Below are 25381 nucleotides of genomic sequence, written 5' to 3'. Positions count from 1 at the left end.
TACCATTAATTAACTGCTTGATTGGGTATTTGTTCTGACATGGATTAGGCATGTATGAGTTCTGCTACGATGATTACATGATGGTAGAGTTCGCATTAGATGTGGTGGAATCCACATTATGCATGTGTGGACTGGAGACTAGTGTTTGCATAGTTCATGAACCAGTACATCTTTTGCATTATGACATGTTTGGTATATTTAGTAATGGAAATTTCTAATCTTTTTCTTCCTTTGTTATGCTTAGGCTGAACAGCAAATTGAAGAAAGTTTACTTGCCGGAAGAGGAATAGCATTTTATAGAATCTTAGAAGCTGTGCCTTTTCAAGGTAGCGGAGATAAAATCAAGTTGCCACCATCCTGTTTCACAGAATTGTCTGATCAAGGTGCATTTGACAAGGGACCAATGTACTTTCAATTGTTGGTGGTTCATCAAGAGTCTTCTTCAGTCACTAAGGATGGTGAAAAGGAAAACAATAGGACCACTCATTCAGGTGTTTTGGAATTCACAACAGATGAAGGGTTATCGGAATTCCTCCCCGTATATGCAGTCACTTGTTCCTTGTGGACACTCCAAAGGCTCCGTTTGTTGAGGTTCGTTATGTGCGACTTGCGAAAGGAACATATGCTAAACTTCAACCCGATGGAATTGGCTTTTCTGACTTACCCAATCACAAGGCTATTCTTGAAACAAGCCTTCGTTAGCATGGTACCCTTTCTCAATATGATGTTCTTACTATTAAATATGGGGAGTTGACATATAGGTTACATGTTCTGGAGCTAAAACCTTCTACAAGCATATCTGTCCTGGAAACAGGTATTGAGTTGGATATAGTCAACCTAGGTGTTGAAGCAGAAAAGACTGATCAGTGTGTCTTAAAACCACTTGTGTTTGGTACATCAGAGTTTGGATTGGTTCAGGAAGGAAATTAGATGTGCTATAAGTTCTCAATTGGCGAAAATACCTGGGAAAAAATTGCCTGTGATGATGTCAATCTAGAGGTAAAGATAGATGCCGAGACAAATGGCGGAGATAGGTAAAGACAGATGCCGAGACAAATGGTGGAGATACCGACCTTTATATATCGAAGCATCCCCTTATATTCCCAAACCAGCACTAACACGAATAGCCTAATTCCCATGATTTTGGTTCAAAGACTTTGATCCTCAGTTCCAAAGATAGGAACTTAGGTGCTGGTACTTACAGCCTTGCTGTCTATGGCTTCAAAGGAACAGCCAAGTACCAGGTTTCAGTGTATGTTCAGGAGAACAGCAAGCGTAAGGTGGGCCAACAAGCCATGTATTCATCTTTGATGGAGCTGGATACTGTGGAGTGTCGGAATTGTAAGCATTTTATACCAAGTAGAAGTATAGCGCTCCATGAAGCATACTGTAGTAGACATAATTGTTGGTGTTAAGAGACAACAACAAGCTGATTTTAGATTGCTTGGACAGCAAGCCTCGAGCCTTGCTGAAGAAACAAACTCAGAAGCAAAAACAGAAAGGAAAATTGCGAATGGAAAATAAGATAAAATGAGAGAGGGTTTGAATGAAAAGGGCTGATATTTTTCATTAACAACTACACAAGGCATAATGCCAATACATATTATAGTTAGCAAAAAACAAAACAAACAAGTTATCACCTAATAATATACCTAACACCACTAAATTGCCTAGTAACTTGGTAAACTTGTTTGACCACATAAACAACTACCTAAACTTGTCATTCAGCACCTAATTACATCAAAATGCAGCTACCAACTAAGTTCAAAACGAACTAAAATACAAAATGTTCATTTGAGTAACCAAATGAAACAATGCAGTTTCGGTTTGCTGTTGAAGCACGTTCCCTGCATGGCCAACTTGCATGGCCACTTTGACTGCTGCATGGGAGGCTGACTTCAACACTCCTCCTCAGCTTCTAAGCAGCAGACTCCTAGTTGCTTCCTTAAGTTTAGAAATCTCGATGTACCAAGTGATTTTGTAAAGATATCGGCAATCTGATTTTCTGAGCTGCAATGAATCAGCTCGATCTCTCGAGCTTGTTCCATTTCTCTTATCACATGCAGTTTAATGTTGAAATGTTTTGTCCTGCCATGAAAGACAGGATTTTTAGCAATAGCAACTGCTGATTTGTTGTCACAGTATATCACAGTTGCTTCATTCTGCTGTAAGTTCAAATCGTTTAAAATTTTTCTCAGCCACATAGCTTGATTAACAGCATTGGTAGTTGCTACATACTCAGCTTCTGCTATTGACTGAGCTACCATTGTTTGTTTTCTTGAACTCCAGCAAATCATAGCTGAGCCAAGTGTAAAGGCATAACCAGAGGTGCTCTTCATGTCCTCTTTTGAACCAAGCCAATCACAGTCAGTGTAGCCAATTAATTTCAACTTCTCAACCTTTCTGAAATGTATTCCATGATTCAGGGTACCTTTGATGTACCTCAGCACCCTTTTTCCAGCTTTGTAATGCTGCTGGTTACAACAATGCATGAATCTTGATAGCATGCTTACAGCAAATAGAATATCAGGTCTTGTTGCTGTCAGATACAACAAACAACCAACAAGGCTTCTGTAATCAGTTTCACAGACAGGTTCATGATCTTCTTGGCTCGATAGCTTCATGCCAACAGCCATAGGTGTGCTGGTTGGTTTACAATTCTCCATTGAGAATTTTGCTAGAACTTTCAAGGCAAATGATTTTTGTCTCAAGAAGATTCCTCCTTCTACTTGATTTACTTCCATTCCTAGGAAATATGTCATCAATCCCAGGTTTGACATTTCAAACATTTCCTTCATTTTTGTTTTGAAATCACCTAGCATGAACTTGTCTCCTCCAGTCACTAGAAGATCATCAACATAGAGTGAGACAATGAGCTGTGTTTCAGCTCGATTTTTTTAACATAGAGTTTTGGTTCACTAGCACTCCTTTCAAATCCCAAACTGACCAGGTATGAGTCAATTCGAGCATACCAGGCTCGAGGGGCCTGTTTTAGGCCATACAAGGCCTTTCTTAGCCTATACACCATATGCTCTTTACCAGGCATTATGAATCCAGGAGGTTGCTCGATGTATATCTCCTCTTCCAAGAATCTATTGAGGAATGCAGACTTGACATCCAATTGGTGGATTATCCACTGGTTTTGAGCAGCTACAGCAACCAGTAATCTGATTGTATCGAGTCTGGCTACTGGAGCAAATGTTTCCATGTAGTCCAGGCCATATCTGTGACTGAAGCCCTTCACAACTAGCCTTGCTTTCAGCTTGTTTAAACTTCCATCTGCATTATGCTTCATTCGATAGACCCATTTTACACCAATGGTCTTTCTGTTACCTGGCTTTTCAACCAACTCCCATGTCTGGTTCTTCTCAATCATGTTGATTTCATCAACCATAGCCTGTTTCCATCTTTCATCTTCCTCAGCTTCTTCAAAACAGGTAGGTTCAGCTATAGCAACCTGTGCCCTTTCATAAATCTCACCTAAGGGCCTTGTACCTCTCACAGGTACATCATCAACATCCATTTCAGGATCAAGCTGATCGAGCTCAGCTTGATCAGGCACCAGATCTTCTGAAGCAGCTTCTGGTTCACTCTTTTCCCAATTCCAGCGGGCTTTTTCATCAAAGATGACATCTCTGCTCACCTGGACTTTGCTTGTCAAGGGATCCAAAACCTTGTAGCTCTTCTTAACTGAGCTATAGCCTACTAGGACACCTGGTTGAGCCCTTTCTGAGAGCTTGTCTCTTCTTGCTGCTGGTATTTGTGCATAGCATAGGCAACCAAACACTTTCAGATGTGCAAAAGAAGGCTTGAATCCAAACCAGGCCTCGAAATGTGTCTTGAATGCAAGAGCTTTAGTAGGAAGCCTATTCTGAAGGTAGACAGCAGTGTTTACTGCCTCAGCCCACATGGTCTTTGTAACACCCCTTACCCGAGACCGTTGCCGGAGTCGAGCACGAGGCATTACTTAACTTATCTTACTAATTCGGAGCATAAAATTTTACTTTTGCAAATTATTTTCACTATTTACAGCAAAGCTGTCCAATTGCGCAGCAGTCACTAAATTAATTATAACTTGAGCTACGGAACTCAAAATTTAACTCCGTAAATTTTCCTTGAAACTAGACTCATATATCTTCCTACCATAAAATTTTTAGAATTTTTGGTTCAGCCAATTAGTACAGTTTATTAGTTAAAGTATCCCCTGCTTCACCATTCGACTATTCTGACCTCTTGTTACTAAAAAATAACTTTTCTCATTATAGGATTTTCATATGCTATTCCACTTGTTCCTACAGAAAATAGACTCATTAAGGAATCTAAGCATGTAAATTTCAACTCACAACCATTTTTTTACAATTTTTAATTATTTTCTAAACTCAGAACAGGGGACTCCAAAAACAGTTCTGACCCCATCTTACTAAAATTCACATATCTTAAAATATAAATTTCCTTTTGCTACCCTGTTATTTTTCCATGAAAATAGACTCAACAAGCTTTAATTTCATATATCATTCATCCTCTAATTCATTTTATACCATCCTAGGTGATTTTTCAAAGTCACGTCACAGTGCTGCCTGAATTCTGTTTCTTTGCAGAATTTTACCCTTTTATGATTTCTATGCATAGTTTATCACCTAAACTTTTATAACAACAAACACTTCCATACTTAACCATTTTAGCAACCATGCATCATCAAATACTTACACATCATTCTTTAGCAAGATCATAAATACAAACATTTAGAATAACTAAATCCCTATACATGCCATACTCAACATGGTTCAACATAAAAATACCGAAAGCGTTGTAGTTGATAGTGTGGACGATCTCCGACTTCTTTAGGATCCTTGAAGTAGCTTTGCAATACTATAAGAGAAAGAGAAATAAAAGAAGTAAGCATAAAGCTTAGTAAGTTTACTAGCAAATAAATAACAATATTTAACTTAAATAATTAAACTCAATGTCTATATCTCTAGTTTACTCTTTAGTTAATCTCATGCTAGTTCTCTTACTTGTTTACTTAGAATACTTGTGTGCATAACTTACTCAACTCTTGCTGCATCGTTGAACATCAATTGATAGTATAAGAAGTTCTTAAGTCTTACAACTTACCTGAGCTTGCCATTTATGCTTTAAACTGAACTTTCATGAACATGATTCGTTTACAAGCCCGTTGAGCTACATTGGAATAATAAGGATACTCGGTCTCTTCGATAATAACATGCCAAAGCCATGTCCCAGACATGGTCTTACATGGATGTTCTCATGTTGGTGCCCATGCCATGTCCTGACATGGTCTTATAGGGACCTCTCATCTCGGTATAACGCCATGTCCTGACATGGTCTTACATGGGACCTCTCGTCTCGGTGCCCATGCCATGTCCCGACATGGTCTTCTGAGGGACCTCTTATGATCTTAAGGATGCCAATGCCATGTCCCGGACATGGTCTTACATGGGATCTCTTTACCCAAATGTCATGACATTCGTATCCAGTACCATCCTTATGTATCAACGGGACTTTTAAATTTTAATTCTCTATCATTTCATGCTTGGATCATCATCAAATAAATTCATAAAATAAATTCATAATTGCTGGAAATTAACAGCATTAATAATAAATATTGAAATATTGCATTTATTTACCGTAAACTTACCTCGGTATCAAATATAGTCCAATTCAACAACTTAGTCTTCAACTTTCTTCTTCCCTTTGTCTAACCTCGAGTTTCGTTCTTCTTGATCTAAAATAGCAAATTTAACTTATTTAATACTCACATTCATCAAAACAGCCCTCGACTCTAACTTTTTCAAAATTACGATTTTGCCCCTAAACTTTTACATAATTACATTTTTGCCCCAAGGCTCGGAAATTAAACTTCATCTCTTATTCTTTTTTTTTAACATGCTGAACATTTTTCCCTTCTATGGCAACATCAAATTCCCACTCTAACATGTACTTATGAACATTAGGTATTTTTACCGATTATGTCGTTTTACTCGTTTTCACTTAAAATCGCTTAGCAAAAGTTGTTTAACATAATTTCTAGCTTCATATTCTATCATAAAACATCAAAATAAACACTTTTCACCTATGGGTATTTTTCCAAATATAAACCCTAGGTTAAATTATTGCTAAAATAAGCTAAATTAAGCTACCGGGATCTCAAAAACGTAAAGAACATTAAAAACGGGGCTTGGGATCACTTACTATGGAGCTTGGAAGCTTGAAAACCCTAACTATGGCTTCCCCTTGCTGATTTCGTTCATATGAAGAAGATGAGCATAATTTGTCATCTTTTTCCTTTTAATTCATTTTAATTACTAGATTACCAAATTGCCCCTAACTTAAAAATTTTCTATTTCACTTATCTCATGTCCATTTTGTCTACCAAGTTACCAATGGTATAATTACCATATAAGGACCTCCAATTTAAAGTTTCATAACAATTGGACACCTCTAACATGTAGAACTCAACTTTTGCACTTTTACAATTTAGTCCTTTTGACTAAATTGAGTGCCCAAACGTCGAAATTTTCGAACGAAATTTTCACGAAATCATTTTGTGAAATTGTAGACCATAAAAATATAAGAAAAATAAAATTTTCCTCATCGGATTTATGGTCCCGAAACCACAGTTTCGATAACCTTAAATTTGGGTCATTACAACTCTCCCCCCCTTTTAGGATTTTCGTCCTCGAAAATCTTACCAGTAAAGAGATTCGGGTATTGTTTCCTCATTGCCTCTTCCAGTTCCCATGTCGCTTCCTCAATCCCGTGCTTTTTCCATAACACTTTCACCAAATTTATCTTTTTGTTTCTAAGCTCCTTAGTTTCCCGTGCTAATATCTTGACCGGTTCTTCACTATAAGTCATATCAGGTTGAATCTCCACCTCCGTCGGAGTAATAACATGTGAAGGATCTGATCGATACCGTCGTAGCATAGATACATGAAAAACATTATGAATTCTATCGAGTTCCGGTGGTAATGCCAATCGATAAGCGACTGGTCCAATTCTTTCTATGATTTCATATGGTCCGATAAATCTTGGACTCAATTTACCCTTTCGACCGAACCGAAGAACTTTCTTCCAAGGAGACACTTTTAAGAATACTTTATCACGCACCTGAAATTCAATCTCCCTTCGTTTAAGATCGGCATAAGACTTCTGACGATCGGAAGCTGCTTTTAGACTATCTCGGATTAGCCTTACTTTTTCTTCTGTTTCCCGGATCAAATCAACCCCGTGTATTTTCTTTTCACTGAGCTCTGTCCAATATAACGGTGTTCTACATTTTCTACCATACAAAGCTTCATACGGAGCCATTTTAATACTAGACTGATAACTGTTATTGTAAGCAAATTCAATCAAAGGTAGATACCTTTCCCAATTACCTTGCAACTCTAATACGCAACATCGGAGCATATCTTCCAATACCTGAATTACACGCTCAGATTGGCCATCTGTCTGAGGATGAAATGCAGTACTGAAATACAACTGAGTACCCAAAGCTTCTTGTAATTTGTTCCAGAAACGAGACGTAAATCGGGGATCTCTGTCTGATATAATGGAGACAGGCACTCCATGTAGTCTAACAATCTCAGATATATACAATTCAGCCAATTTATCTAAAGAATAATCCATACATACTGGGATAAAGTGCGCGGACTTTGTCAATCGATCGACAATTACCCAAATGGCATCTTTCTTCTTTGGAGACATCGGCAACCCAGATACAAAATCCATAGTGACTCTTTCCCATTTCCATTCCGGTATAGTGATTGGTTGAAGCAACCCCGAAGGTACCTGATGTTCAGCTTTAACCTGCTGACATACTAAACATCTTGATACAAACTCAGAGATATCACGTTTCATACCCGGCCACCAATACATCTTTTTCAAGTCATTATACATTTTATTACTCCCCGGATGTACAGACATAGTACCGCTATGGGCCTCGTGTAGAATCTTCATATAAGCTCGAATTCTTGATACACATACTCTACCTCTAAATAATAAACAACCATCGGTCCCATCGAAATTACGAATCATTACTGGACTCATAATGTGCCCGTTTAGCAGAACTTTTCATCATTTTTCGAGCCTCACATAGTTGTTGATGAAACATCGATTTAGCCTTCGTTTCAGCTATGATTGAACCATCATCGATCGGTGACAACCGGGCATTCATAGCTCGTAAAGCAAATAGAGATTTTCGGCTCAAAGCATCAGCTACCACATTAGCCTTACCCGGATGGTAATCAATAACCAAATCATAATCCTTTATCGGTTCAAGCCACTGCGTTGTCTCGATTCAAATCTTTCTGTGTCATCAAATATTTCAAGCTTTTGTGATCAGTATAAATATGACACTTTTCACCATACAAATAATGCCGCCATATTTTCAATGCAAATACAATAGTAGCTAACTCGAGATCATGTACCGGGTAGTTTCTTTCATGTGGCTTAAGTTGTCTTGAAGCATAGGCTATTACTTTATCTTCTTGCATCAAGACACAACCCAAACCATTTAATGATGTATCACTATAAATAATAAATTCCTTACCCGATTCAGGCTGTACCAACACAGGTGCTTTCGTCAACAACTCCTTCAATCGGTCAAAACTTTGCTGGCATTTTTCTGTCCATTCAAATTTAACATCTTTCTGTAATAAACGGGTCATCGGAGAAGCTATCATAGAAAACCCCTGTACAAATCTCCGATAATAACCAGCTAAACCCAAGAAACTTCTAACTTCAGATACATTCTTTGGTGGACTCCAATTGACAATAGCTGAAATTTTACTCGGATCTACCCTGATACCTTGTGCTGATACAATATGTCCGAGAAAACCTACCTCTCGAAGCCAAAATTCACATTTACTGAATTTAGCATAAAGCTTCTTTTCACGCAGAATTTGCAACACTATTCTCAAATGTTCTGCATGCTCATTTTCATCTCGAGAATAAACTAAAATGTCATCAATAAAAACTACTACAAACCTATCTAGATACGGTCTGAATATTCGGTTCATCAAATCCATGAATACTGCAGGTGCATTAGTCAACCCAAACGGCATAACCAGAAACTCATAATGCCCATACCTGGTATTGAAAGCTGTCTTTGGCACATCTGACTCTTTTACCCGTAACTGGTAATAACCCGATCGGAGATCAATCTTTGAAAATACTGTGGCACCTTTCAGTTGATCAAATAAGTCATCAATTCGAGGCAATGGGTACTTATTCTTTATAGTTACCTTATTAAGCTGCCGATAGTCAATACACAATCTCAAAGACCCGTCTTTCTTTTTCACAAACAGAACTGGAGCACCCCAAGGTGAATGACTCGGACGAACAAAACCTCTGTCAACAAGTTCCTGTAACTGTGCCTTTAACTCTTTTAATTCTGTAGGAGCCATACGATACGGAGCTATGGAAATTGGGGTAGTTTTCGGAATCAGATCTATAGAAAATTCCACTTCTCTTTCTGGTGGCAACCCCGGTAATTCCTCTGGAAACACATCAGAAAATTCACATACAACTGGCACTGCCTGTATCTTTGACTCAGATACTTTAGTATCCAACACATACGCCAAATAAACATCATACCCTTTTCTGACACACCTCTGAGCTGACATCACTAAAATTATATCGGATAATCCCTCTGTCTGATTAGATTTAACCCAAAGTAATTCTCCATTCTGGCATTTCAACACAACATATTTTTGTCTACAGTTTACTACTGTATCATGCTGAGTTAACCAATCCATGCCCAATATCACATCAAACTCGTCAAAAGGCAATAACATCAAGTCAACCGGGAAACAAATACCTTTTATCATCAGTGGACAATTTTTACAAACTTTATCCACCATCACAAACTGGCCCAGGGGGTTCGAGACTTTAACCACAAATTCAGTAGGTTCAACAGACAAATTTTTAACAAATGCTAATTTCGTGCATATGTATGAATGTGTAGAGCCAGGATCAATTAATGCAATAACATTAGTGTCATAAAGAGAAAATGTACCAGTAATTATATCAGGAGAGGAAGCCTCTTCACGAGCTCGAATAGCATATGTTCTTGCGGGTGCTCTAACATCAGATCTATCTGCTGAATCTCTAGATGCACCCCTGTTACTCGCTCCTACTCTTGAGTTTCTCTGCGGTCTACCTCTGATAGGAGCATTTCCTGATCTCACACTCGTTATCTCTTCTCTTTTAATTGTTTCAGGACAATCCCGAATGAAGTGATCAGACGCTCCACACCTAAAACAAACATTTTCACCTGCTCTACACTCTCCGGGGTGGCGTCTCCCACATTGAGGACATTCCGGCCTAGGAGGTCGAGTACTACCCGTGCTTACAACTATAGTTGTTTGAGCTCTAGAACCCTCGAATCTTCTATCCCTGCTTCGGCCAGAATATCTAGCTGGAAAATATGATCCACTAGAGAGCTCCCTAGGCCTCTTAGATGTAGACTGAAATGATTTACTCATTTGCCTCTTCTTTGTATCCTGCGCTCCAGCTCCAGCTTCAGCTTTGCTCTTCTCTTTTTCTTTTAACAAGTCTTCTACTTTACAAGCTCTTTCTACCAGAACAACAAACTCTCTGATTTCCAATACCCCCACTGATAGTCGGATGTCATCATTAAGCCCATCTTCAAATCTCTTGCACATGTTAGCTTCAGTGGATACAAATTCTCGAGCATACTTACTAAGTCTGACAAATTCGCGTTCATATTCAGTCACAGACATTTTACCTTGTTTTAGCTCAAGAAACTCCTTCCTTTTCTGATCTATAAATCTCTGGCTGATGTACTTCTTTCGGAACTCCTCCTGAAAGAAATCCCAGGTAACCCTCTCACTCGGTACTATTGACACGAGGGTCTTCCACCAATGGTAAGCTGAATCTCGAAGAAGTGAAACAACACACTTTATACATTCTTCCGGAGTACAAGATAATTCTTCAAAAACCCTGATTGTATTCTCAAGCCGAGTGCGCTTCCGCATCATCATCTTTGGTAGCCCGAAATTCTTCAGCCCCTTGCTTCCTAATCTTATCAACAGGTGGTCTCTCCCTGATAACTATACCTGCAGTTGGGGAAGCTACATGGGGAACCTGTGATTCTTGAGGGGGTGGAGGTCTTATAGCCGATTCGCATTTAACGAACTCGGCAAACCAATCGATCATGGCTTGGAAGAAGGCTTCTAGCTCCTCCTCCCGCCTATCTCGATGCGGTCTTTCACTAACATTAACATCTGATGGCACCGTCCCTTCATGGGAATAGGCGCATTACTCTCTACTTCATCTGTATTTAGCTCGTTCAGATCCATAACTATAAAAGAAAATATTTTAAAATCGTCAGGAGTCGTCACACTATCAAAATATATAAGTATGGCATGTATAGGTAGACTCTTATTCATACTGCATATTTCTGAGAATCGACTAAACCTGCTCTGATACCAACAAAATGTAACACCCCTTACCCGAGACCATTTCCGGAGTCGAGCACGAGGCATTACTTAACTTATCTTACTAATTCGGAGCATAAAATTTTACTTTTGCAAATTATTTTCACTATTTACAGCAAAGCTGTCCAATTGCGCAGCAGTCACTAAATTAATTATAACTTGAGCTACGGAACTCAAAATTTAACTCCGTAAATTTTCCTTGAAACTAGACTCATATATCTTCCTACCATAAAATTTTTAGAATTTTTGGTTCAGCCAATTAGTACAGTTTATTAGTTAAAGTATCCCCTGCTTCACCATTCGACTATTCTGACCTCTTGTTACTAAAAAATAACTTTTCTCATTATAGGATTTTCATATGCTATTCCCACTTGTTCCTACAGAAAATAGACTCATTAAGGAATCTAAGCATGTAAATTTCAACTCATAACCATTTTTTACAATTTTTAATTATTTTCTAAACTCAGAACAGGGACTCCAAAAACAGTTCTGACCCCATCTTACTAAAATTCATATATCTTAAAATATAAATTTCCTTTTGCTACCCTGTTATTTTTCCATGAAAATAGACTCAACAAGATTTAATTTCATATATCATTCATCCTCTAATTCATTTTATACCATCCTAGGTGATTTTTCAAAGTCACGTCACAGTGCTGCCTGAATTCTGTTTCTTTGCAGAATTTTACCCTTTTATGATTTCTATGCATAGTTTATCACCTAAACTTTTATAACAACAAACACTTCCATACTTAACCATTTTAGCAACCATGCATCATCAAATACTTACACATCATTCTTTAGCAAGATCATAAATACAAACATTTAGAATAACTAAATCCCTATACATGCCATACTCAACATGGTTCAACATAAAAATACCGAGCAGTTGTAGTTGATAGTGTGGACGATCTCCGACTTCTTTAGGATCCTTGAAGTAGCTTTGCAATACTATAAGAGAAAGAGAAATAAAAGAAGTAAGCATAAAGCTTAGTAAGTTTACTAGCAAATAAATAACAATATTTAACTTAAATAATTAAACTCAATGTCTATATCTCTAGTTTACTCTTTAGTTAATCTCATGCTAGTTCTCTTACTTGTTTACTTAGAATACTTGTGTGCATAACTTACTCAACTCTTGCTGCATCGTTGAACATCAATTGATAGTATAAGAAGTTCTTAAGTCTTACAACTTACACGAGCTTGCCATTTATGCTTTAAACCGAACTTTCATGAACATGATTCGTTTACAAGCCCGTTGAGCTACATTGGAATAATAAGGATACTCGGTCTCTTCGATAATAACATGCCAAAGCCATGTCCCGGACATGGTCTTACATGGATGTTCTCATGTTAGTGCCCATGCCATGTCCCGGACATGGTCTTATAGGGACCTCTCATCTCAGTGCCAACGCCATGTCCTGACATGGTCTTACATGGGACCTCTCGTCTAAGGTGCCCATGCCATGTCCCGACATGGTCTTCTGAGGACCTCTTATGATCTTAAGGATGCCAATGCCATGTCCCAGACATGGTCTTACATGGGATCTCTTTACCCAAATGTCATGACATTCGTATCCAGTACCATCCTTATGTATCAACGGGACTTTTAAATTTTAATTCTCTATCATTTCATGCTTGGATCATCATCAAATAAATTCATAAAATAAATTCATAATTGCTGGAAATTAACAGCATTAATAATAAATATTGAAATATTGCATTTATTTACCGTAAACTTACCTCGGTATCAAATATAGTCCAATTCAACAACTTAGTCTTCAACTTTCTTCTTCCCTTTGTCTAACCTCGAGTTTCGTTCTTCTTGATCTAAAATAGCAAATTTAACTTATTTAATACTCACATTCATCAAAACAGCCCTCGACTCTAACTTTTTCAAAATTACGATTTTGCCCTAAACTTTACATAATTACATTTTTGCCCCAAGGCTCGGAAATTAAACTTCATCTCTTATTCTTTTTTTAACATGCTGAACATTTTTCCTTCTATGGCAACATCAAATTCCCACTCTAACATGTACTTATGAACATTAGGTATTTTCTGGAATTATGTCGTTTTACTCGTTTTCACTTAAAATCGCTTAGCAAAAGTTGTTTAACATAATTTCTAGCTTCATATTCTATCATAAAACATCAAAATAAACACTTTTCACCTATGGGTATTTTTCCAAATATAAACCCTAGGTTAAATTATTGCTAAAATAAGCTAAATTAAGCTACCGGATCTCAAAACGTAAAGAACATTAAAAGCGGGCTTGGGATCACTTACTATGGAGCTTGGAAGCTTGAAAACCCTAACTATGGCTTCCCCTTGCTGATTTCGTTCATATGAAGAAGATGAGCATAATTTGTCATCTTTTTCCTTTTAATTCATTTTAATTACTAGATTACCAAATTGCCCCTAACTTAAAAATTTTCTATTTCACTTATCTCATGTCCATTTTGTCTACCAAGTTACCAATGGTATAATTACCATATAAGGACCTCCAATTTAAAGTTTCATAACAATTGGACACCTCTAACATGTAGAACTCAACTTTTGCACTTTTACAATTTAGTCCTTTTGACTAAATTGAGTGCCTAAACGTCGAAATTTTCGAACGAAATTTTCACGAAATCATTTTGTGAAATTGTAGACCATAAAAATATAAGAAAAATAAAATTTTCCTCATCGGATTTGTGGTCCCGAATCCACTGTTTCGATAACCTTAAATTTGGGTCATTACAGTCTTGGGCAGTTTCTTTTCAAATAGGAGACATCTGGCCATATCCATCAAACTTCTGTTCTTTCTTTCTGCTACCCCATTCTGCTGTAGTGTATAGACATTTGTAAGCTGGTGTTTGATGCCAGCATCATTGCAAATGGCTTGGAACTGAGCTGAAGTGTACTCAGTGCCATTATCTAATCTTATCAATTTCAGTTTGCAACATGTTTCTGTCTCAACAGCCATTTTAAACTTCACAAATACTTGAGCTACCTCAGACTTGTGTTTTAAGAAGAAAATCCAGCAAAACCTTGTAAAATCATCAATGAAGAGGATGAAATACCTGTTTTTGCTGAGTGATTCAGTCCTCATAGGTCCACACACATCAGAGTGCACCAGCTGTAATCTTTCAGTGGCTCTTCATGTTGAGTTTGTAGGAAATGGTAGTCTTGCCTGTTTTCCCATCTGACACACTTTACACACATCATCATCATGCTCCACTGAGTTGGTGAAGTTCTCTACCAAGCCTTCTTTGGCCAATCGAGCCATTGACCTGAAGTTGGCATGTCCAAGCCTTTGATGCCAGAGCTTGGAATCATCTATGGAAGCTGTATAAGCTGACTTTGAGTCATTTGGCCAATGAACCTCAAAGCATTTGTCAGTCATTGTGACTGTCATAAGGCTTGATCCACTTGGATCAGCAATGTGGCACTGTTTGTCCTTGAACACAACAGAATAGCCTTTCTCGAGCAATTGAGCTATGCTGAGAAGGTTTCTGTCAATCTCAGGTACCAGCAAGACATTTGAGATGACTTTGTTGCCTGTAGGAGTACATATCAGCACCTCTTCTCTTCCTTCAGCCCTTATGAACTGACCATTTCCAACCTTGACCTTGGTTTTGCAACTTCTATCCAAGGTTTTAAACAAGGAGGCATCTGGTGACATGTGGTTAGTGCAACCATTGTCCAATAACCAGCCTTTTGAACTTTTCTTCTCAGCAGCTAAGCAAGAAACAGCAAAAACCTACTCTTCTTAATCACTACTGTCCTCAGCTACTCGAGCTTCAACCTTTGGTTGTTGAAATTGGCTCTGCCTTGACTTGGTTCTAATTTTGCAAACCCTTTCAACATGGCCTTTTTTCTTGCAGTGTTGACATACTGCATCTGGCCTGAACCAACATATTTCTTCTGGATGTCCAGATCTCTTACAATATCTGCAGGGCTGATCATTGCTCCTTGCAGTATCAGGCTTAGGCCTGCTTTTCCAAGGCTTTTTGCCTCTTTGAGCATTGGTGCTCGAGGCCTCTCTTGTCTTGGCTTGAAATGCACCTTCCTGGTGGTCTTCAGCTCTGTTAGCTCTCCTTTGTTCCTGAGCATAGAAGGTGTTGATAAGCTCAGTCAAAGAGATGCTAGCAAGGTCTCTTGAGTCCTCTAAGGAGGATATCTTTGCCTCATATCTCTCAGGAAAAGTGGAGAAAACTTTCTCCACTATTCTTGCCTCATCAAAGTGCTCACCTAGGAGTCTTATGCTGTTAACCACTGCCATGATTCTATCTGCATACTGCTTCACTGTTTCTTCTTCCTTCATCTTCAAGTTCTCGAAATCCCTTCTCAAATTCAACAGCTGCTGTTGCCTTGTCCTCTCTGTACCTTGAAACTCTTCTTTGAGCTTATCCCAGGCCTGTTTTGGAGTCTCACAGGCCATAATTCTGGTGAAGATGACATCTGACACACAATTCTGAATGCAGGACATAGCTTTGTGCCTTTTGGTCCTCTCATCAGCATGTTGCCTGATCTGAGCTACTGTGGGATTGGCCCTCGATGGTGCTGGCTCAGCATCTGTGTTGACAACTTCCCACATATCAAAGGCCTGCAGGTAAGTCTTCATCTTTACTAGCCATATGTGGAAGCCTTCCCCATTGAAGACTGGTGGGGCTGCTGGTGAAAATCCTGAAGAAGCCATCAGGTTCCTTGGTTTGAAGCAACAGGTCCACTAAGACAAAGGCTCTAGAAACCAATTGTTGGTGTTAAGAGACAACAACAAGCTGATTTTAACTTGCTTGGACAGCAAGCCTCGAGCCTTGCTGAAGAAACAAACTCAGAAGCAAAAACAGAAAGGAAAATTGCGAATGGAAAACAAGATAAAATGAGAGAGGGTTTGAATGAAAAGGGCTGATATTTTTCATTAACAACTACACAAGGCATAATGCCAATACATATTATAGTTAGCAAAAAACAAAACAAACAAGTTATCACTTAATAATATACCTAACACCACTAAATTGCCTAGTAACTTGGTAAACTTGTTTGACCACATAAACAACTATATAACTTGTCATTCAGCACCTAATTACATCAAAATGCAGCCACCAACTAAGTTCAAAACGAACTAAAATACAAAATGTTCATTTGAGTAACCAAATGAAACAATGCAGTTTTGGTTTGCTGTTGAAGCACGTTCCCTGCATGGCCAACTTGCATGGCCACCTTGACTGCTGCATGGGGGGCTGACTTCAACAATAATGTTGTTTGTCCATATGTTGATTGTGGAATTGTACTTAGGATTGAGGATGCCAAAAATCATGTGCATTGAGACAAATATGGCCAACCTTTTCAACTGGGAGAGATAGAGAAACACATGAAAGTGTTTCATGACCCATTTAGGTGTTCTTGTGGAGTGGCCCTTGAGAAGAAAGACATGGCAGGTCACACTCTTTTCTGCAGAAAATTTATTAACTTTTTTTTAATTAACTAGCGCAATATTACTTCCACTTCTTTAAAATTTCTTTCAGAAGTGGAACAAAAGCTATGTCATGAATCCGGTAACTGTTGTTCCAGTTCTTTGAGAATGTTGCATAATGCGTTACTTTTATTACTGCGTGTCATTCTGTGCCAGTAATAGGATGAGATGCCTGCCCACTAGCTCCCCTCTAAGCTGGCTGATGATGATTAGTACCAAGCGTGAATACTTATTGTAAATTAAGTTTTAGGTGTTTTGTTAGGTTGCTAATACAAAATACATTATTAAACATTAGGAGATGCCAGTGCCGTCGACATGTTCTAGATTTGTCTAGCAAAATGAAAGGTCTGAAATAGTTGGAAGTGTTCATAAAAGACAACCTTTGATGACTGACACCCCATTGTAAAATGTCTAGAAACTCGCTTAAACATTTTGGTTCGTCCTTTTCAAAACACGAGGTTCTGGATATTGTATGACTATTTTACCTAGCCCTTTTTCAAATTTATTTATGGATATGGGCCGACTTTTGTATTATTTACCAGAAATGGTCAAAAATAGTAAAATACATCCACGTAGGAGCGTTTTTGAATGAAATTTCAACAAAACGCACCTCTGGAAAGCAATTTTGCCATGTCAGCATAAAACGCATTAACGTGGCAAAATTAGCATAAAATGCGCTGACGTGGCAAAATCGCTCCCCCAAGGGCACGTTTTGCTCTGTGTTTTTTTTCCCCAACAGCTATTTTTTTTGACCGTTGGGGGGTCTAACGGTAAAAAAATAAAAATCTATAAAACCCCCTCCTATTTTTTTCACACTTTATTTCTTCAAAAATTAGCAAAAAAACTCTCAAATTTCTCTCTAAATTTCTCAAAGCTCTCTTTAATTAATTATTTCCTTTTATTTTTTTTAAATTAGTATTATTTTTTTATAATTTCAAAAATATTTAATCGTGTTAACAATGACCGGGGAATTAATTCGTCTCGATCATAAATATATCTCCGTCGAACAAATGAAAACGGTATGGGTTAATTTTAATTTTTGAATATTATTTAATATTTTTTATTTTATGTAATTTTAATTAATTTTTATTTTATAATTTTTTATAACAGTCTGTAGATCGGGTGTTACAATGTTATATTCGTAACATGTCTAGTCCTCCATCACCGTTGATAGAAAATTATTTGAGGGAAGCGGGTTTTTGGCACGTGACTATTATAGGCCGGGGGTGCAAGTTGGACCCGAAACTTATCAACGCTTTAATAGAGAGGTAAAGACCCAAGACGCACATATTTCATCTTCCATGTGAAGAGTGTACCATTACTTTGGAGGACGTGCAGTTACAATTGGGATTGCCGGTTGATGGGTCTGCACTCACCAGGTCCATTCAATCTACTGATTAGGGAGCCATATGCTACGATCTTTTGGGTGCGATTTCAGATAATATTTACAGTGGTCAGATTGAGATGGGCTTGTTACGAGACACATTCCCGGAGCCGGGGAATGATTCGACTGGAGTAGAAAGAATACGATATGCTCGGGCATACATCCTTGAGATGATTGGAGGCTATTTGATGCCGGACTTGTCATGGAACCTCGCACATCTAAGGTGGATGCTGAAACTCGTTGATTTTAAAGTAGCTGCTGAATTTAGTTGGAGGTCTGCCATGTTGGCAACATTGTACCGAGAGATGTGCAAGGCTACGCCACCAAATAAAGCCAAAATCGGAGGTTACCTATCACTACTACAATCATGGGTTCGGTTTCGTTTTTCATTTTTACGTCCTCCAGTATACCACCCATATACATTCCCACTCATAACGAGGTAAAATTTATATTTGATTTTATTATTATATAGATTTAAAATATAATTGTATGCTAAAAATTTATTTAATTAGGTGGAATAATTCGGCGAGTTATGTTGGAATACCTACCGCTCTTGAAAATATACGCTTCTATTAGACCAACGGCCGGAAGGGCAAGTAAGTATTAAATAAAATATAAATATATAAAATAGTTATTTCATATTTAGTATTTAGTATTGTGTATATAACTAATATTTTTATAACATTCATACAGTTTCAATGGACACCATACGAGGATCCGGTAATTCGAGCAGTAATTCCGGATGAATTCTTTCAAAATCCGAACAGTTGGCATGTTAAGGTCCAATTGGTCAACTATGCTACTGTTGAGATGCACCAGAAGAATAGAGTGTTACGGCAATTTGGATTCTGACAACCGATTCTCGAGGCACCTAAGGTGCTTAATGATGAGCACAAAATCGACTTACGAAAAATGAATACAAATTGGTCGGTATTCTTCTCCAAATATATCGAAATTTGAGAAAACTGATATGATCATATACCTACTCGCGAACCGATCATCGTTCCAGAGTTAGCGTGCGCGCTGGATTACATACCATGGTTTAGGATCTATGGTAAGCCATATTTGCTGTTGGAAGAGTAGAGTTGTCGGTAAATTCGTGTCGAATGGAAACGACGGGGCCCTATAAATTCAAGGAAAAGGGATAACGGCACGAGCCCATCAACAGCACCCACACAATCATCGGGCCTAATGCCTCAACCGATGACACTCACACCACAACCCCTTCAGATTATGTCAGGTGCGTATCCTAGCCCTTATATATATCCTAACCTTTATATGTTTCTTTTTCCTAGTCCTATGCTAGGTTGAAATGCATGGCTCGGTGCATCTCATTTCTCGATGACTCCGAATCAACCCTCAATATATAGGCCATCGTTGTCGGAAGGATCGCACGAGGCATCGTCTGGGAGCTCATCTCATTATCAATCCCCATTGCCTTATGGGATTCAAACACCTCCGCCATGGGTGATGCAAACACCTTCACATTCTTTATTCTATCAAGGTGGGTCATCCTCCCAACACCCACAATCGGAGCAATCACAACCCTCGCCGGAGTAACCACAACCCCACCGAAGCAACCAGAACCCCCACCGGGAGCTGAACTAAGGAGGAATCCAACGCGTAATCGTCGACCACCCACATGTGGCACTGATTCCAACTGGCACATACATTGATTTTTTTAAATATATTTGTACAAACTTATTTATATTGTTTCATTTAATAAAATAAAAGTTATTTTTAATATTTTAATAGTAAATTATTTTTATATTTTTATTTAATAAAATAGAAGTTCTTTTGAATAAGGCAATAGAAATAATGCAACATAGTTTCATTACAGCAATTATCAACTATTTTGGTTTGGACATGATCGAATTGTATAACCTAGGTTCCTACACCATTCGCACAACTTCTTTTGGTTCGTTCTTTCCCGGATATCCATATTATTATGTATTCTACTCAAAAAAGGTCGACCTTTTGGTTTGCGACGCAATTCTCTATCCGGTAACAACTTAAACGGAGTAAGTGATACAGACGGCCACTTACATTCATCTAGGGCTGGTGGGAATACGTGTCTTCACACATTGTACATGTATTCTATTTTGTACACTTCACTGACATATCTCATGGGATCCAAACGAAGATTCTGACAAGCTGCAATTACATGAGCCCATGGACAATGAAATGCGTCAAACGTCCCACAGTCGCAAGTCTTATTTCCCAAGTGTACACGATATTGTCTGCCGATAATACCTTAGTCTGGTCTGTCAAACTCAGTTACACGAAACCATAGGTTGTTGCAATCGTGACACACTACGTGTATGGTGTTGGCTCGCGCCTTCACATTGTTAATTTCTTACAATACCTTCTGGAACCATACATGGCCTCCCTGTATTTTGCCTTTATAACTCGCTACTCGCTTTGGAAATAGTGCCGCCAAATAAAAATATATCTCTCGTACAACCGAGGTTATTAGCAAATGACACGTTCCTTTTAGAACATAATTTATGCATTCAGCCAAGTTTGAAGTCATATGACCATATCGTAGACTGCCATCGTATGCTTGTCTCAACTATTCGAAAGGTATGTTACAGAGGTAGTCTGCGCTTTGTTCGTTAACTAAACGCAAAATCACCAAAATCTCATGAAAACGGTCTTTATTGATCTTGTACCTTGCCAACATAAGTTGATAGCAAAAATTACATACCACTACTCCATTCAGAATAAATTGAACATTACAAACGAAATTATATTAATAGAGATTAAATACCCATGTTGGTCACTTGTCGTCGTTCAATGGTAGATCAATATTGCCCGTAGTAGTTGGACGCAACGTGTCTTAGACAATATCGATGGTGTGTGTGATCCCATAGGCTTCCCTGTTGCTCAATTGCGGTTAGTATTCCAGTGTTGCGATCCGATATAACGCAGATATCTGGTTGGGGGCATATATGCCTCCTTAACCTAGAAAGAAAGAAATCTCAGTCATCACCTAACTCCCCTAGTGTTATTACAAACGCAATTGGAAGGATTCTCCCACCACCATCTTGTGCCACAACTAGCAATAACCGATGGGTATATTTACCATACATAAAGGTACCGTCAATTTATACCAATGGCTTACAGTGCATCTTTTCTAACGCCTTTTGCTTAGCTATTCAAGCCTTACGGTAAGAGGGCATGTACCTCAATTGGCTAAGAATATTGGCAATTAAGACCGACACAGAAGTCTTGGAATCCACTTTCACCATCGGTAGTATTAAGCTAGCTATCATACCCGAATCCATCTTGGAATGATCTTGTGAAACACCAGTCAACGAAGTACGTTAAATAATGCAACATTAAGTAATAACATTATTATTCAAAAACCCTAAACACCCAGTGATATTATACCACAAGTATGTAGCCTTTTTACTTTTTTATCTTCCACAAGCCTATCTTTTTCTTAACTGAAGCCATGATTTTCCATGAACATGTACCGTCTTGCACTACACACTTGGCTTCGAACTTCTTAGATTTAGATTTAACCACGTTGTTGTTAACCCTGTGATCGATGCTATGTTATTTCAATGCACCAAGAAAACTATCCTTACTGGAAAACTCCTTACCAACTTCCAATTCACCCGAATCCAATGACGAACTTGTACGGTTATTCCTTCTGTGTGGTAGCTCTGGAAACTCCAACGCATCATCTGCCAGTATATTGACATTATGCATGTGGGCTGGAGACAAACCCTGAATTGCGAATCTTCTTCTTCTTCATCTGAACCCCTTCAACGTCTTCAAGTTCGGATAAAACAAGCTCCGGTTCAAAAAATAATGCAACTTATGCACCATCGGGGCCGGGCTCTCGAGGTGGATCCACATCAGACTCATCATCCAACCCATCATCATCTGTAATGTACGAGGTCCTCTCGTCAGTGGACGTCGTAGGGAGTACACCATCCCTTCTTCTGGACGTTTCCCAATGTCTCCAATCAGATGTGGATTGCCAATCACTACAAGTTTATGTCATTCCCCAATACATATTTCCAACATCGAACATCGACCCACCAATGTGCTTGTCTCATCCACTAACCGAGTGTCGTGTAGGAGTTGTGTATTCCATACTGCTACCAAATACGGGCGCTTCCGTATTCTACCTCCCACTAACGGAGTGTCGGGTAGGGGCCGTGTATTCCTCTCGAACAATAATAGATGTTGAAGTCGCAAATACTTCATTTAGAGATGACAATTGTACATATAACTCAAGATAGGGTGATCTACTAGCGAGATGATTTTACACCATCGCCTCCAAGCTATGACCACCTTTGATATCAAATGAGTCATATGTCACGGGATCAATCAAAGCACAAAATCGATACTTAATAGAAGAAACCCTCATTGGTGTCGTTCCAAAAATTTTACACCTAATTCTTTTACAAAGTTCTTTCAAATATATGTTCTGGTTAAAAACCAGTCGCGTTGTGTTCTCTGATAAAAAAACAACTCAATTCTCGGTGTCACGGGCCTCACCATCATAGTAAATAATAGCACTAATACGTTCACTCATCTTCAATTTCTATTCTGCTTATCCTTTTTAATTTTTCTTGCTGTAATTTATGCAACCTGATAATGAAATTTGGTTCATTTATAGCCTAACGCCAAACAGGAACTACTGTAGAAAAAGAGCGTCCACGTGGGAGCTTTTTTCATCAATTTTGTTGTCAGTGCATCTTGCTTGAAATGTTTTTGGCTCTATTTGTTTAGAACCGTCTTCTCAAAATTATTTTTTCAGGAACTACTGTAGAAAAAGAATGTCCACGAATGAGCTTTTTTTATCAATTTTGCTGACAGTGCATCCTGCTTGAAGCGTTTTTGACACCATTTGTTCAAAACCGTCTTCTCAAAATTATTTTTTCAGGAACTACTGTAGAAAAAGAGCGTCCACATAGGAGCTTTTTTCATCAATTTTGCTGACAGTGCATCCTGCTTGAAGCGTTTTTGACACTATTTGTTCAGAACCGTTTTCTCAAAATTATTTTTTCAGGAACTACTGTAGAAAAAGAACATCCACGTAGGAGTTTTTTTCATCAATTTTGCTGACAGTGCATCCTGCTTGAAGCGTTTTTGACACTATTTGTTCAGAACCATCTTCTCAAAATTATTTTTTCAGGAACTACTGTAGAAAAAAAAATCCTTATTGTCAATACAATTTTCCTTAAACACTAAACCTAAACACAAAGTTATTTTAAAAATCCTAAACCCTAATTTAATTAATTTTCTTAAAAACTCTACACCCTAATTTTATTTATTTATTTATTTAAAACTCCTAAAACCTAATTTAATTAATTTTAAAAAAACACATAACCCTGATTTATTTTTTAAAATTCCTAAACCTTAAATTATTTTAACCCTAACCTACAACCCTAACCATAAATTAGTTTAACAAAACCCTAACCTTAAACCCTAAAAACCTTAAATATTCTAAACCAAAAAACCCTAGGGACTAAACATGCAAAAAGTCTTAACTTAGAAAAACACGGAGCAAATCGCGCCCCTAAGGGAGTGATTTTGCCACGTCAGCAAATCACGTTCATGTCAGCGTTTTGTGCTAACATGGCAAAATCGCTCCCCGAGGAGCGCATTTTGCTGAAATTTCCCTCAAAAATGCTCTTACATGGATGCATTTTATCATTTTCGGCCCTTTCCGATAAATAATGCAAAAATCGGCCCATTTCTATAAATAAACTTTGAAAAGGGCCTTTATAGGTAAAATAGTCGGATCTATCAGCTAAACAAGTTGATCCCTTTTTTAATTCTTAGAGTAACCAAAATGATTAGTCAATTAAAACTAAATAATAAATGTTGATACATATTTTCTTTAGTAGAAAATTTTTAACTTGTATCAAGATGAGAAAATTGAGAAATGGGCGGCTGGAAATTGGAAAGACTGATTGCAGATTTCATTTCTTGTTGATCTAGAAAACTTTTCTTTCTCGTTACATGGACAGATGCAACACGAAGCCTCAGATTGCCGACTGCGCTTAAATACATGTCAATTTTGTGGAGACATGGTTCAAGCTGGAAGCTCCGCTATGGATGCTCGTGACAGATTAAGAGGACTTTCAGAGCATGAAAGCATTTGTGGCTCAAGGACTGCTCCGTGCAATTCTTGTGGACGTTCTATAATGTTGAAAGACATGGACATCCACCTGATTGCCGTTCACCAGAACGAATGTCAGGCCGACATCGCCATCCAAAGTAAGCTCTTATTTTGCAGGTAAAAAAGAAAAATCATTACGTAGCTGTTGACATATATATGCATGAATGAAAGAAAACAGATATGTGATTATTTGTGTATAGTGCAAGAATTATGCAATATACAAGATACGTATCATGTGAATGGTATTATTTTTTTATGTAGTTTCACATGCTAATGTGGGTTGAGAAACTTCATCAGTCAGTATTTCTACAAATGGTATGTAATTGTCCATGATGAGAAGTCGGAGAACTGAACAATCTCAACCGCAACTTGCAAGAGATGGTGGCCCTAGGAAAGGCGGATTTGTAGCATAGTTGCTTTTCGGTTGGGGAGTAAAGTCCCTTAAAGCTTGGTCGGACTTTAATGGTGAGATATCAGCTTAGGAACTTGTCATTTTGTTTGTTTTGTCATTTCATGTTTGTCTGGCTGTTAACAGCTAGGGATTATTGATGTGATGCTTGATCCCAGTGATAGTGTAAATTGAGATAAGACCTGAGTAAATAATAGGAGAAGAATGAGTGAAATATAGCATAAAATATGAAAATGCAAAAAAAAAAGAAAAAGAAAAGAAATGTATAATGTGAATTATTGATATGTTTATGTAAATATAAAAAAATTAATTAGTATATGACCCAAAATGTATGCTTTCTGTCATAACAATTATAAACGTTAAGAGCAAGAAATTTTCTTTGGGTTTTGGAGTTTTTGAGTCAATAGTTGATGAATGTAATTAAAATTTCTTTTACCTATTACTATAATTCCTTTGATCAAGATGTTTTCAATTAAAAAATAATATTGCAGTAATG

At 37.9% G+C, this 25381-nt stretch overlaps 2 long non-coding RNA genes and 1 pseudogene across 2 annotated transcripts; 1 reads left to right on the top strand and 2 right to left on the bottom strand.

Annotated features, from left to right (window-relative positions):
- The first annotated feature begins 50 nt into the window (after positions 1-50).
- LOC128034829 (uncharacterized) lies at positions 51-24617 on the top strand (annotated as a pseudogene).
- Positions 4813-6255, bottom strand: LOC128034518 (uncharacterized). The gene is made up of 3 exons (XR_008190571.1): positions 6214-6255; positions 5660-5746; positions 4813-4869 (listed from the first exon to the last, which is right to left on the bottom strand). It is a non-coding gene; the product is annotated as an uncharacterized LOC128034518 (long non-coding RNA).
- Positions 12262-13814, bottom strand: LOC128034517 (uncharacterized). The gene is made up of 3 exons (XR_008190570.1): positions 13773-13814; positions 13227-13313; positions 12262-12434 (listed from the first exon to the last, which is right to left on the bottom strand). It is a non-coding gene; the product is annotated as an uncharacterized LOC128034517 (long non-coding RNA).
- Positions 24618-25381: the final 764 nt, after the last annotated feature.

This window comes from Gossypium raimondii, chromosome 11, assembly GCF_025698545.1.
Source record: "Gossypium raimondii isolate GPD5lz chromosome 11, ASM2569854v1, whole genome shotgun sequence".
Classification (NCBI taxonomy): Eukaryota; Viridiplantae; Streptophyta; class Magnoliopsida; order Malvales; family Malvaceae; genus Gossypium; species Gossypium raimondii.
This window is presented reverse-complemented; position numbering and strand designations above follow the sequence as displayed.